This window comes from Phoxinus phoxinus (genome assembly GCF_949152265.1).
Source record: "Phoxinus phoxinus genome assembly, chromosome: 9".
Classification (NCBI taxonomy): domain Eukaryota; kingdom Metazoa; phylum Chordata; class Actinopteri; order Cypriniformes; family Leuciscidae; genus Phoxinus; species Phoxinus phoxinus.
The window spans coordinates 36120322-36133168 of record NC_136884.1 but is presented as its reverse complement, the minus strand read 5'-3'; the positions used below and the strand labels follow the sequence as shown (position 1 = coordinate 36133168).

Here is a 12847-nt window from a genome sequence, read left to right as displayed (position 1 = left end):
TCATCCCTTCATAATAGTGCCCCTGAGGGCATAATAACATATATATGTAAATAAATAGATATATATGAGGGTCATAGCATGCTCATGGGACACAGTTGTCAGTGAGTGATGCTTAAAACGTTAGATGACCTGGGCCGCAGCGCGGGGCAGGAACACCATATACAGTCTTCTAGACCGAGAGCAGTTTTGCCTGCAACGCAGGAACCTGTATGTTATAGAACCTTATAAATGTAGACGGGGAGGCCCAGCCTGCCACCATACAGATATCTTGCAACGAGATTCCGCTATACCAAGCCCACGAAGAGGTCATGCCTCTCGTAGAATGTGCTCTGATGCAATGGCGTCCACCACCCATCGAGACAGGCTTTGCTTCGTTGCGGCTCGCCCTTTAGAGCGTCCACTGAACGAAACGAAGAGCTGCTCCGTCTGTCGAAAAACAGCGGAGCGGGACACATAAGCTCTTAATGCTCTGACCGGGCAAAGGGAGCTATTTCCGTCCTCAGAGGCCGGCAGAGCCGACAGGGAGATGACCTGAGCCCTGAACGGTGTGTTGAGGGAAATCCCCCACGCGCTTCACTGAAGCAAGAGCCAAAAGAAACACGATCTTGAAAGACAGATGTTTCATGTCAACTGAGTGAATAGGCTCGAAAGGGGCCCCTTTCATGGCATTCAGTACCGTAGAAAGGTCCCAGATGGGGACTGAAGGAGGTCTGGGAGGATTTAACCTCCTGGCTCCTGTAAGGAAACGGACCACCAGGTCGTTTCTGCCCAGTGAACGGCCAAGCGTTGGGTTAACGAACGCTGATATGGCTGCCACATAGACTTTGAGCGTGGATGGGGTTCTACCCTTATCCAACAGCTCCTGTAGGAAGGAGAGAATCTCTGTTTCCCCGCACTGTAGGGGTGACAGACCCTGGTCTGAACACCAACCAGAAAACACAGACCATTTGGAGGCGTAGAGCCGCCTAGTGGACGGAGCTCTATCCTGCTCGATCGTGTCTAGCACTCCCTTCGGGAGGTTAGCGGGTACCCGTTTATGGCCCACACATGTAGGGACCAGAGATCCGGGCGAGGATGCAAAATCGAGCCCTTGGCCTGCGAGAGAGGTCCCTCCTCACTGGAATCGGCCAAGGGGCAGTGCTCTTCAGCTGCATCAAAACTGGGAACCATGGTTGGTTCATCTAGTATGGAGCAACGAGTAGCCCTGATCATCCGCTTTCCCTGATTCGCTCCAGTACCTGAGGCAGGAGTGAGACAGGAGGAAAAGCATAGAGCGGACGGCGGGGCCAGACACTGGCCAGTGCGTTCATGCTCTTTGAAAAGAATTTCGGGCAGTGAGCGTTTTCATGGTTTGCAAACAGGTCTATTTCCGCTCTGCCGAACGTCTTCCACAACAGTTGCACTGTTTGTGTGTGTAGAGACCACTCTCCCGTCGGAACGTTGTTCCGTGAGAGTCTGTCTGGGCCTACGTTCAGGTGCCCTGGCACATGCATTGCTCTCAGCGAGCGCAGGTTGTGCTGGGCCCATACCAGGATGCGTTCCGTCAGCCTGAAGAGGTTTCGGGATTTCACGCCTGGCGGTTTATATAGGCTACTACCGACATGTTGTCCGAACGGACCAGGACGTGGTGCCCTTTTATCCGAGGACAAAAGCGCCTCAGCGCAAAGTCCACTGCTATCATTTCTAGGCAGTTTATGTGCGGTAGTCTGACCTGTTCCGCCCACTGGCCAAAGAACGGTCTGCCTTCGAGCAGTGCTCCTCAGCCTGAGGTGGACGCGTCCGTGGACACCACCTTCAGGCTCGAGGAAGTCCCCAGGCTTACACCTGACCGGTAGCAGTCTGACGCTCTCCATGGTGTCAGGGCTGAAATGCATTCCTGATTGACCTTGAGGCGATAATGACCGTGAACCCATGCTCGGCGCGGTACACGCGCTCCCAGCCAGAACTGCAGTGGGCGCATGCGCAGCAGGCCCAACTGTAGTACCGCCGAAGATGAGGCCATGAGGCCTAGCATTTTCTGAAATCTCCTGAGCGGCACTATATGACCGCTGCGGAAGGATTTCGCCATATGCAGGGTGTTTCGCCTGCGCTGTGATGACAGCTGTGCCGTCATAGACAGCTAGTTCAGATCCAGTCCCAAAAAGGAGATCCTTTGACTGGGAAACAGTGAACTTTTCTCCCAATTGACTCTTAGACCTAAGCACTCGAGGTGATCGAGTATTAGGGTTTTGTGGCGAGTGAGTTCTGAAGGTGATTGAGCTAGAATCAGCCAATCGTCCAAATAATTCAGAATTCGAACGCCTCGGAGTCTCAGGGGTGCCAGCGCCGCGTCCATGCACACTGTAAATGTACGAGGTGCTAGGGACAGGCCGAATGGCAGGACTGTGTATTGATATGCCTGGCCCTTGAAGGCGAATCTCAAAAATCGCCTGTGACGTGACGCAATTTGTATGTGAAAATACGCGTCTTTCAGATCTATTGCCATAAACCAGTCTCCTCGGCGAATCTGCTCGAGGATTTTTCTGGTCGTGAGCATTCTGAACTTCAGATGCCTCAAATCTAAAATGGGTCTTTCTTTGGTACCAGGAAATATCTGCTGTACAGACCCCCTTCGCTCTGAGCTTGAGATAAAGGCTCTATTGCCCCTTTGCTCAACAGCTTCGCTATTTCGGCCCGAAGTAGATGTGCTACTTCTGTTTTTACCGTGGTTTCGACTCTCGCCGTGTGACGGGGAGGGCGTCGATAAAACTGTAGCGAATAGCCTCTTTTTATAGTCTCTAGCACCCATTCTGAGGCCCCGGGAAGTCTTTCCCATGCATCCGCACGAGTGACTAGGGGTTGAATGTAATCTGGGCCCTGGTCGCGAAATGGCGGCGACACGAGAGCAACCGTGTGCTGTAACATGGACGCCGTGGCGTCTGAGGCGGGGGGCACGCTTAACACAGCGGGTATCCCGCGCGCGCTCGACTCTCTGAGTTGAGAGAGAGTGCGCGGGGCGAACCCCGTAGGGCTCGTTATGTTTGTGAATAAATGTGGGCGCGTGGTAGCGGGCACATTTATAACACCGGGGATACTGTGTTTGTGAACTGACTGACCGTTCGTTGGTTTCGTTTTTACAGAAACCGCGAAATGTGCAGTATGTAGTGGTTGTGGGCACTGGGCAGCGGGCACGCAGCGGGACCCGAACACCGTCTTTTTCCTAGTCGGGCTAGGATGGCGCCGAGGCCTCGGGCTTGATCGAAATCTTAGGCCGAGGTCCACGCGGCGGCGGCGTCCGGCGGAGCGAGACCGTGGTCTCTCTCGGGCCTGTTGCTGCTGGGTTGCCGTGGCGGGCGCGGGGCGCTGCTGAGTTCGAACAGACGGCTGTTTAGGGCGGCCTGTTGCGGAACTGGAGCGCTTGGGTAGGAAATGTTTCATGGCCTGCGACGTTTTCTGTACCTCAGCGAATCGATCCGGGAAGTCCTTGACGGATGATCCGAAGAGGCTGGTTGTCGAGACGGGAGCGTCGAGGAACGCAGAGCGCTCTGACTCCGCCATCTCAGAGAGCGTTAACCATAAATGTCTCTCAGCAACAGTCGCTGAGGCCATGATCCTCCCAATGGCGTGTGCGGCGGACTTTGTAGCGCGGAGAGCGAGGTCTGTGGCACTACGTAAGTCAGGCACGTTGATCACGCCTGGGCCTTCCTCGTCTTGCTTGAGGAGGAGGTTGGCCTGGTGGATCTGGAGTACCGCCATGGTGTGCAGCGCCGATGCAGCTTGTCTTTCGACGCAGTACGAGAGAACTCTCATAAGAGAACCATAGTTAAGAGAAATGTTGAAATAAACACTGAGTTCTGGGCACAGAAGTCTTAGTCTGACTCCTCTATGAAGTGACCACGACAGATACAGAAAGTACCCACACATAAAACTCGGTAAGCACGGATTCCTCAAGTCCCGCAGTATTACATTATCAAGAGAAATACAATGGAAAATTACTGTTTCACAACATCGCCCTGTGAAGTTAAAAACCTTGAAATAGAGACATTCTCTCATCTCTAACTCACGAGGACAAACATCACTTTAAACCACACAATCATGAGATTAAACAATAGCAAGCACTGCAAGAGCAAGGAAATAAGTAAAATAAGATCTAATAACCGACAATGACAAATTAATAATAATGATTAAATGATCAAATGAATAAATTATGTAAATGAAATAATAATATGAACAAATCATAAATCAAATGAGAACTGCATAAATGAATATGAAATTAAATATAAAAGGAAATAAAATAAAACAACACCAATGTCTGGTTGCTTAACCTGTTAGCCTTCAGCGCCACTTTTGAAAAATCCCCAGAAATAGCATACCCAACCTAAAAAAGATTCAATTAATTGACCTTTTGTCCTAAAAGCTCAAGTATGGTCTCATTTGAAAGCTGACACCTGGCACTTTATTGGAAATGTAGAATGAATTATTGTCATAATGAAAAAAAAATTATGAATAGCTTCAAAGTTGTGTAAGTTATTAGAAATTTATTTTTATGAAACATCTTCATGAAAATTAAATTGAAGTTGGCCCGTCAGCACTCTAGAAATGCACTCCAGCTAAAGACACATGTCTGACCATGTTATATTTAAAATTTGAAGGTGATAAGTCTAAAACTCTGTATTTTGTTAAATGTTTTTCAAGATCATCTAAAAATGACTTTATTTTGAATCGACTCTAAAATGCAAACTTGTGTTTATTGTCATCTATTAGCATCTATTCAGTCTATTGTCTCTATTGTTTTGTGGTGCAAACGAGCCCCATTCAGTGTCACTCTCTCCTGCACACATTTACACCTTTCCAGCCGGCTTATGGCCATAAATATTCTTTTCCTTTGTCTCCATTATAATCGCTAACGACTGGCTAATCACGGTGTTTCACCCCCTAATTTCTTTCATAATCTTCACTTCACATTTGAAACTGTATCAAATGCCTTTCTTAAATAAAGAAATATTTCAGTAAGCATTCCGATTTAGAAAAAAAATCATAAAAAATAACAGCTAGATGGCAGGTGCAACTAGAGAGCTAGCTAGCATGTTAGCTTAGCACACCATCAATACACGACAATTTATGAGATTAAAACCCTGTTTGTGCTCCAAACTTACTTTATAGTGCAAGTCGAGTGTTTTAAATAATCTTCTATGAGCTTATTTGGCTTCAGAAAAGAAAATCAGACAGAAAATATATGATTTGATATTATTCTGCACTATTGTAAAGTCTATACCGATTAGCATTACATTATACATATAATCTATTATTATAAAAATACCTGACATGGCTCGAAGAACACAGGTAAATCAAATATCATTGCAATCATGTTTATTGTCTTCAAAACATCTTTATCTGCATGTTATAGCGATCTCTGAAAGCTAACGTTAGCTGTGTTTATGTCAGTGAGTGACGTCCTGGAAGGTCACAGGTTATTTCTTCTTCGTGAGCTTTCATATTTGGAAAAAACTGTGCAAATGGCGCCCTCAGTCTGCTGTATGGATTGAAAACACAGTACATCAGAGTATCCAGCGCTCTTTATGTATACATCGACGCATTTGGATATAAATTCAATACATATTATTCCTGTCTATAGAAATATGATGTAAACCTATGATAATATATCAATATTTCTCCAAATCTGCACATTTTTGAGCCAAAAGCCCTGAGGAACGTTGTTTTGTCACGCGTTCTCAAGACAACAGCACCGGAGTTTTTTTCTGAATGGAGCAGCTGACGCTCATAATTCATATTAAAGGTATCGACTCATTTTTTCATTACATAAATCCTGACACAAATTAAGACATAACTGTCACTATAAGTTTCTCAGAATACAATAGTGGTCAAATACTGAAACGTGAGACTTATATATTTTTAATGATGTATAGTTTGTCAAGGTAATAACATTAAATCTGATAGTAACTTTGAACTATTTAAAAAAAAAAACGCTTCAGAGCGTCCTCGCTCTGGTGAAGGTTAACAGGTTAAAGTAAAACAGGTTGTTATTAAAAACCCTTAGATCCTTCCCCTCTTAATCATATGAAGACACTGGATTACATAGACTGATTAAATGCAAGCAATGATCATGATAAAACATACTCTGAAAAGCTTGTGTGATCAGGCCATACTCTTCCTTCTACATGCTCTTCCACAGAACAGGTCTTCTCTGTCGTACCGCATACCAGCGCCAGCTGAGGGTGTGTGTCTGATGGTGGATGAAAGCCTTACGACAGTCGAGTGTCTCACAAACCAATGTTCAAGAGTCTGATGAGAAATACTCCTGAAACTGTAACTAATAAAGGTGTTTTCAAATAATTCCACAGTGGCTCCAATATTGATCCAAACTATGTGTCCAGCGCAAAAGAGGAAATCCATAACGAAAGACATGAACCGTATCGAGTTTAGCTAAATCGTGCGCTGATCTTTCAGTGTTGTCTGGGATATATGAACAACACTCTGTCACGGCTCTCGGTGATGAACCCAAACGCAGACAGTATGCAATTAACAACATTTATTAAAGAGAGGAAAAAAAACTGGGAAAACAAAACCCACGAGGGGCTCCGCTTGGACTGGATGCGATGTACTAGGTGTGGTTGAGGCTACACCTGTACGCATTTCCCGATATATCTTTGCTCCCGGAAGTTCTGGAGAGGGTTTGCCGGGTAGGGGCTCATCTATTATTAGTAGCCCCATTCCGGCCGGCCCGAGAGTGTTTCTCAGACCTACTGTCCCTTCTAGATGGCTCTCCCGTGGAGATTCCGATCAGGAGGGACTTAGCGTCCCAATCAGGATCAAAATATTTCACACTCTTCCGGAGTTATGGATACTGTGGGCTCGGCCTCTGAGGGGGCCCAGCTCATAGATTCAGGTCTCTCGACCGAGGTCGTAGAGACCGTACTCCAGTCTAGAGCTCCCTCCACGAGAAGACTGAATATGCATTGAAATAGAAACTGTTCTCTGCCTGGTGCGGAGAACACCTTCTGAATCTTGCTATCTGCCCTATGGCACAGTACTTGATTTCTGCAATGAATGTTTCTTTGCTGGGTTATCTCTGAGGAGAGATCCTTATTTCGTTTTCTCCGTGGTACATGAGGCTGAGGCCTGCACGTACTTGGATTTGCACCTGATATGGTGATATTCTTTCTTCACCCAGGCCGGGTTGTATTCCTAGGTCCCTACTAAATTTGCGGGTCATTTGTGCTGCAGGCCTTCTGTCCTCCACCTAATACTCCAGATCAGGAAAAACTTAATCTGTTATGCCCTGTCCGGGCTTTGGATGCTTATGTCCACAGAGCTGTCCTGTGGCGTATATAAGAGCAATTATTTGTTTGCTTTGGGTTACCTAGTTAGGTTGCCCTGCATCTAAACAGATAATGAGCAAGTGAGTAGTTGAGGCTATCTCACTTGCTTATGAAGCGGCCGGACAGCCTTCACCTTGGCTGTCCGGGCCCATTCTACGAGGAGTATGGCTGCCTCTATGTCTCTAATTTCGGGAGTTTCCCTTCACAACGTTTGTGATGCGGCAGGCTGGTCCTCGCCGCATACATTTGTCAAATTTTATGACTTAGACCTCTCCACTCCTGCGGCTAGGTTGCTTGCTTCTAGAGTGCGCAAGGTCTTCACACAGAACGGGCACTTGTCATTATGGCATAGTGGGTATGGGGTTCCCATTGCGTAAACGCAGCGGGAGTTCCCTTGATAGGGAACGTCTCTGGTTACGTATGTAACCTTAGTTCCCTGAGAGGGAACGAAACGCTGCGTTCGCCTGCCATACTTCCTGCATGCCCTGATCGACTTGCTTCAGGCTTATCAGAAGCTGTCACGCTCTGCGTTCAGGGGTGATTTATAGTTTCCTGGTCTATGAAGTCACCTGACGTCCCGCTCATTCATTGGACTGATTATACATGTGCTTCATGACGAAACACTCGGAAGTGTTCCCACAGCGTAAACGCAGCGTTTCGTTCCCTCTCAGGGAACTAAGGTTACATACGTAACCAGAGACGTTTTGTCACATATGGAAAATTCCCACATCTGGCTTAGACTTGCTCACTACATTCTTCCCTTCAAGGCACCAGGAAGACTTCACTTATTCCCTTCAGATTTCACATTAAGAGCAAACTGATATCTATAACCAGTACTGTTGTATGAAGTCAAGTGTCATGAACTATAATGTTAATGAGAATAATTTCTGTACTGACATACACTGCTCGTGAACAGCAGTTTGTTGTGCCAGGAATAATCAGCCACATTATAGACACATCTGTAAGCATTTGATATTGTCAATGGTTCAAAATTGAGCATTTAGCACAAGTTTCACCCTGTAATGAAGTACAACTGAAATTTCCCAAAAGTCATTGTGAAAATCTATTTATTTCCCACCTCATATTCTCTGTTTTTAATTTTTCCCTTCACTTTTGCCATTTGTTGTCTCAACATTAACCCCCTGGGGTCGGCAATCACGCCGGCGTGATCTGCTCGCTTTTTTTCTTAGTGCAAAAGAGATTCAAAATACTTAGTTGGTTTTGATCTTACATTTAAGTGTTTTACATCATTCGATCCAGTTAAGTTTCTATTTTTTTTGTGTATACTCACAATAAAAACAAAGTGTTGTGTCTTTCGCCAAATAAAGAAAAATAAACATGATGCGATTTCTGCCTTCTCTCTGTCAGGGAAGTCCATTCTGAAACGCGTCCGAAAATGAACTGTAACTCAGCGAATACTTGTCACTCAGGAACGAGACATTTGTCTTTATGAAGCTAGAATTCTCTTCTTTTAAATGAAGTAATTTATATTAAAAAACACATTCTTAGTTTATGTAATCCGTTTGAAACCAAGGAGAGGCACAGTTTTTCGTTCTCTCTTCATTATTTTTAATGAGCTGATGCCGCCACGCCCCCCGGCGCTATTCACATGCTAATAGTTGAGGTCATCTATACGCATCGCACACGCCCCCGATCATTGCCATGAAAACACGCAGTTTCTCGTCAGATTCACGGATAGTTCATCGCGTTTTGAGGATGGCACGCTTCTCCGGTAAAGTCGTTCTCCAGATGATTATGGACAGCGAGGAAGAATTCACCTTTTCCTTAGAGAAACGGTTGCATCTCAGACGGAGAACGGCTGCATTTTCAAGAGCGAATTGATCCCGCCGAGGATACAAGTTCGAGTAAGTTGTTTAGTGTTTATATAATTCTTTTTCTGATTATATAGAACTCATGTGAATTTTCAGACTATATTTTGCTTAGTTTTGGTTAGCTTTTGACATCTTACAGGAAAGATTGCCTTACAATATCCCTAACATTCGTATATGGTCGTGTTTCAATGTGATATTACTCTCTAAACATATTTGTATTATATTTCAATCCGTTTTGATTAGCTTATGACACTGATTATCATGCTAAAAATACTGACTTTTGCGAATATCTGCTTAGGTGTAAATATGATTTCGTGCAAATATATTTCAGCCTCCGGTAAAATGTGATACTGTCTAAATACTAGACATTATATTTTTATATATAAATGTTCGGTTTTGGTTAGCCTATGACACACGCTAAAATATTGCCACAGATGATTGTGAATGCAGGTGTAAATGTTTGAAATGCTCTAAATGCGTGCGCAGATAATGGCCATCAACAGTTCGCGGTGACGCATCTATGGCCCATAAATAGATATTTCTCCGTCCTATGGCCCATCAACAGATATATAGACTACATGCATTGTGCGTCCATACCCATTAATCGCCCATCTTTGGATAATGTATGCTAACACAGTTGTTTTAATTTGTTTAGGAATGTGTTTGCATCACAATCTCCTTCTCCAGCACCGCAGAGGGACACGCAGGTTTCGTTCAGTTCTCAATTAAGAAAGATGGTAAGTGCACAGACGTAATATTTTACTGATGAAATGTAATTGTGTTTACAATATACATAATATACTCGTCATAATATACAAGTAGGGCCTACCTATTCTTGTGTGAAATTACAAAATCGGTTGTCTTTTTTTTAATCCATGGCCATAGTGATTGATAGCGATAATAATATAGTTTCTTTGATTGTGTTATCAACAGATGTGACAATGAACATGTCCAAGCACCGGTCCCGAAGAGAGCCATGGCAAACAAGCAACAGGTCCAAGTCCACCCTGTCATGGAAAACCGAGACTGATGTTGACATGGTTGCACAGACTGCGTGATTCCTGCCCGGGAAACTGGACCGCAAGTGACCTCTGTTGACTCACATTCGCCCATGAGTCTGTTTGTAACAGTATACACTACCTTTCTTTCTTTTCTTGAAAGGATGTGTTAAGTTATATTGTTAGGAAAGATTTCTATTTTGAATAAATGCTTTTCTTTTTAATCAGTGAATCCTGAAAAAAATATCACAGGTTATAAAAAAATATTAAGCAGCACAACGGTTTCCAACATTAATAATACCTGATTATCAAATCATGATATTAGAATGATTTCTGAAGGATCATGTGACACTGAAGACTGGAGTAAGGATGCTGAAAATTCAGCTTTGATCAAAGAAATAAATTATATTTTAAAGTATATTAAAATAGAAAATCATTATTTTAAATTGTAATAATATTTCACAATATTACTGTTGTTTCTGTATTTTTGATCAAATAAATGCAGCCATCTTCCAAAAATATAAAAAATATTAAAAATGGCAATGTGTCCAAACGTTTGACTGGTACTATATGTTTATATATGTACGGTAGCACTGTGGTCTTGTGAGGCACAACATTTAGTTCCTCCACATAGAGGAATTACAATAAAACAGATTGAAAAACAAAACCTTTGAATCTCCTCTCATTCTCAGATTCTCCTCTCTGCCTCACAGCACCGTGATGGGGCATTAGCCATGGATGGGGGAGTGTCTATTGTCTCCCCTCATTCATATTCATGGCCATCAACACCCCTACGCATAAAGCAGCGCTGGCACAAAAACTGACTTGCAAAGTTTAAATCATTATATTGTTGTTTTGTGAAAGAGTGATCAGAATGATTTTCACATCATTTTGTAGTAAACATTCTAGCCTACAAGAATGGTAACTCAAAAGTCTTGTGCCAAACTATTCAGTATGAGTTATATGAGCTCATTGCAGTGACAAATTTTTTCCCAAAACTTACTAACCACGCATAATATATTTTTTCTATAAAATGCAAACATGTAACTTCCATTTTGCTCACATATTATTGTAGCAGAGTTTGTGCTGCAATACAGCATAATTATGTGTTGGCCAAAGGTATGTTGTAAGTAGCTGAGTAAGCACAAATGTCAGGGCATGTCAAAACATCTCAAGGGCCCCAAAAACCCCTCAGACCCCAGAAGGTTAAGGCAGTCTATGCTTTAATACTGTTACTCTAAACGAGTTATCTGACAGGTTTATTATTTTAATACTTGAATTAGCTAGTTGATTTCTTCGAATAATGCATCATACTACGGTAGTTAAGCAGTGAGTAATGTCGTTGTACAGGAAACATAGTTTAGATTGTTGAATGGCAGGGCTGTCCATCCCCAAATTAGGCAAGGCAAGGCAAATTACACAAACATCTCATTAAAATGTCTACAAAACTATAAAACTGATCCGAGATCAGGTAAAAAACATAAACACAGGTTTACTGGGATCGGCCCAACAGCAAACCTTTGAAATTTCGAAACATTTGGAAACAGTTGTGACATAACAAAGCCTTTTTTTTTTACAGAATTCACGTGACGAAAGCGGCCATCACTAGTGGAGACAAACATTTGATTGAACACAAGATGAAAAGAGAGCTACTGGAGTATAAAGTCTGTATCTCGTGCTCTTTGATGCGGGATAGTTCAACTTGCAAAAATCATACACGGCCAAGGCACTCGAGAATTTATAAAAAATAAAAGCCTTTATTCGTGGCTATAACATTTTTATAAACCTTCATATATCCGCACAGCAAGTGTGTGTGAGATTACGTACCAAGGACATGGAGAGTAGTGAGAGGAGTTAGTTTTAACCACAGAGGAATGTGAATGCAATCTAGCATAGTTTCCACTGATGCACATGTTGACTGAAGTATTCTCTTTAAGGAATGAGGATTGTGTAGCATGAAATATACATTCCATTTTGAACATGAACACATGTTTCTCTACCTTGTAAAGATAATGTAAGTTCCTTTGGTCAGCATATAAATGCCCAACCTTTGTGTACTGACTCAGAGAAGGCTGGGAATGAAGACCACCACTCCAGGAAATTGTCTTTCTTTTCCATGTTTTGACATATAATAATTAATAAGAGATCTCATGGCAAAATAACTGGTGTTTGCTTTTGTGATTCGGGGAGAAAAGCTTAATTACAAGTCTAGACGAGTGCCAGGACTGCCAACTCTCAGACATTCAGAGCGAGACTCACGCTATTGACACTGTTCTCACACTTACTAACGTTACACAACCATATTCTCACACAGTGAAAAATCATGAAGCAAAGACACTGACACCGACAGACAAGACAGAGCAGATTACTATGATATGAAGTCTCAGCTTTCAAATTCTGTCCATTTTATTTAAAAATTCAAACAATAAATACCGCTCCATAACTCTCACACCAAGCTAAACTCAAAAGATGGCAGCTCTGCTAGTGCTAAGCTAAAAATGGTTAGCATTTCCTTTTGTATGCAATTGTGTTATTCATTAGCCAAAGTAATAAATAAATTCATAAAATAAACTAAATAAGGTTATTTTGACTAAATGAAGGTTACTTTTGAAGATTTCTATAGATATCACAATATATTTTTATCATGAATTATTTTGGCCACGACAATCATGTAGTGAAAAATCTGATTTTGTACCAG

The 12847-nt window shown here is 43.0% G+C and overlaps 1 protein-coding gene across 3 annotated transcripts in view; it reads right to left on the bottom strand.

Moving 5' to 3' along the window:
* The window catches only part of LOC307004127 (NLR family CARD domain-containing protein 3-like), a 101173-nt gene that overhangs the window by 87930 nt on the left and 396 nt on the right, over positions 1-12847 (bottom strand). The window lies entirely within an intron of this gene.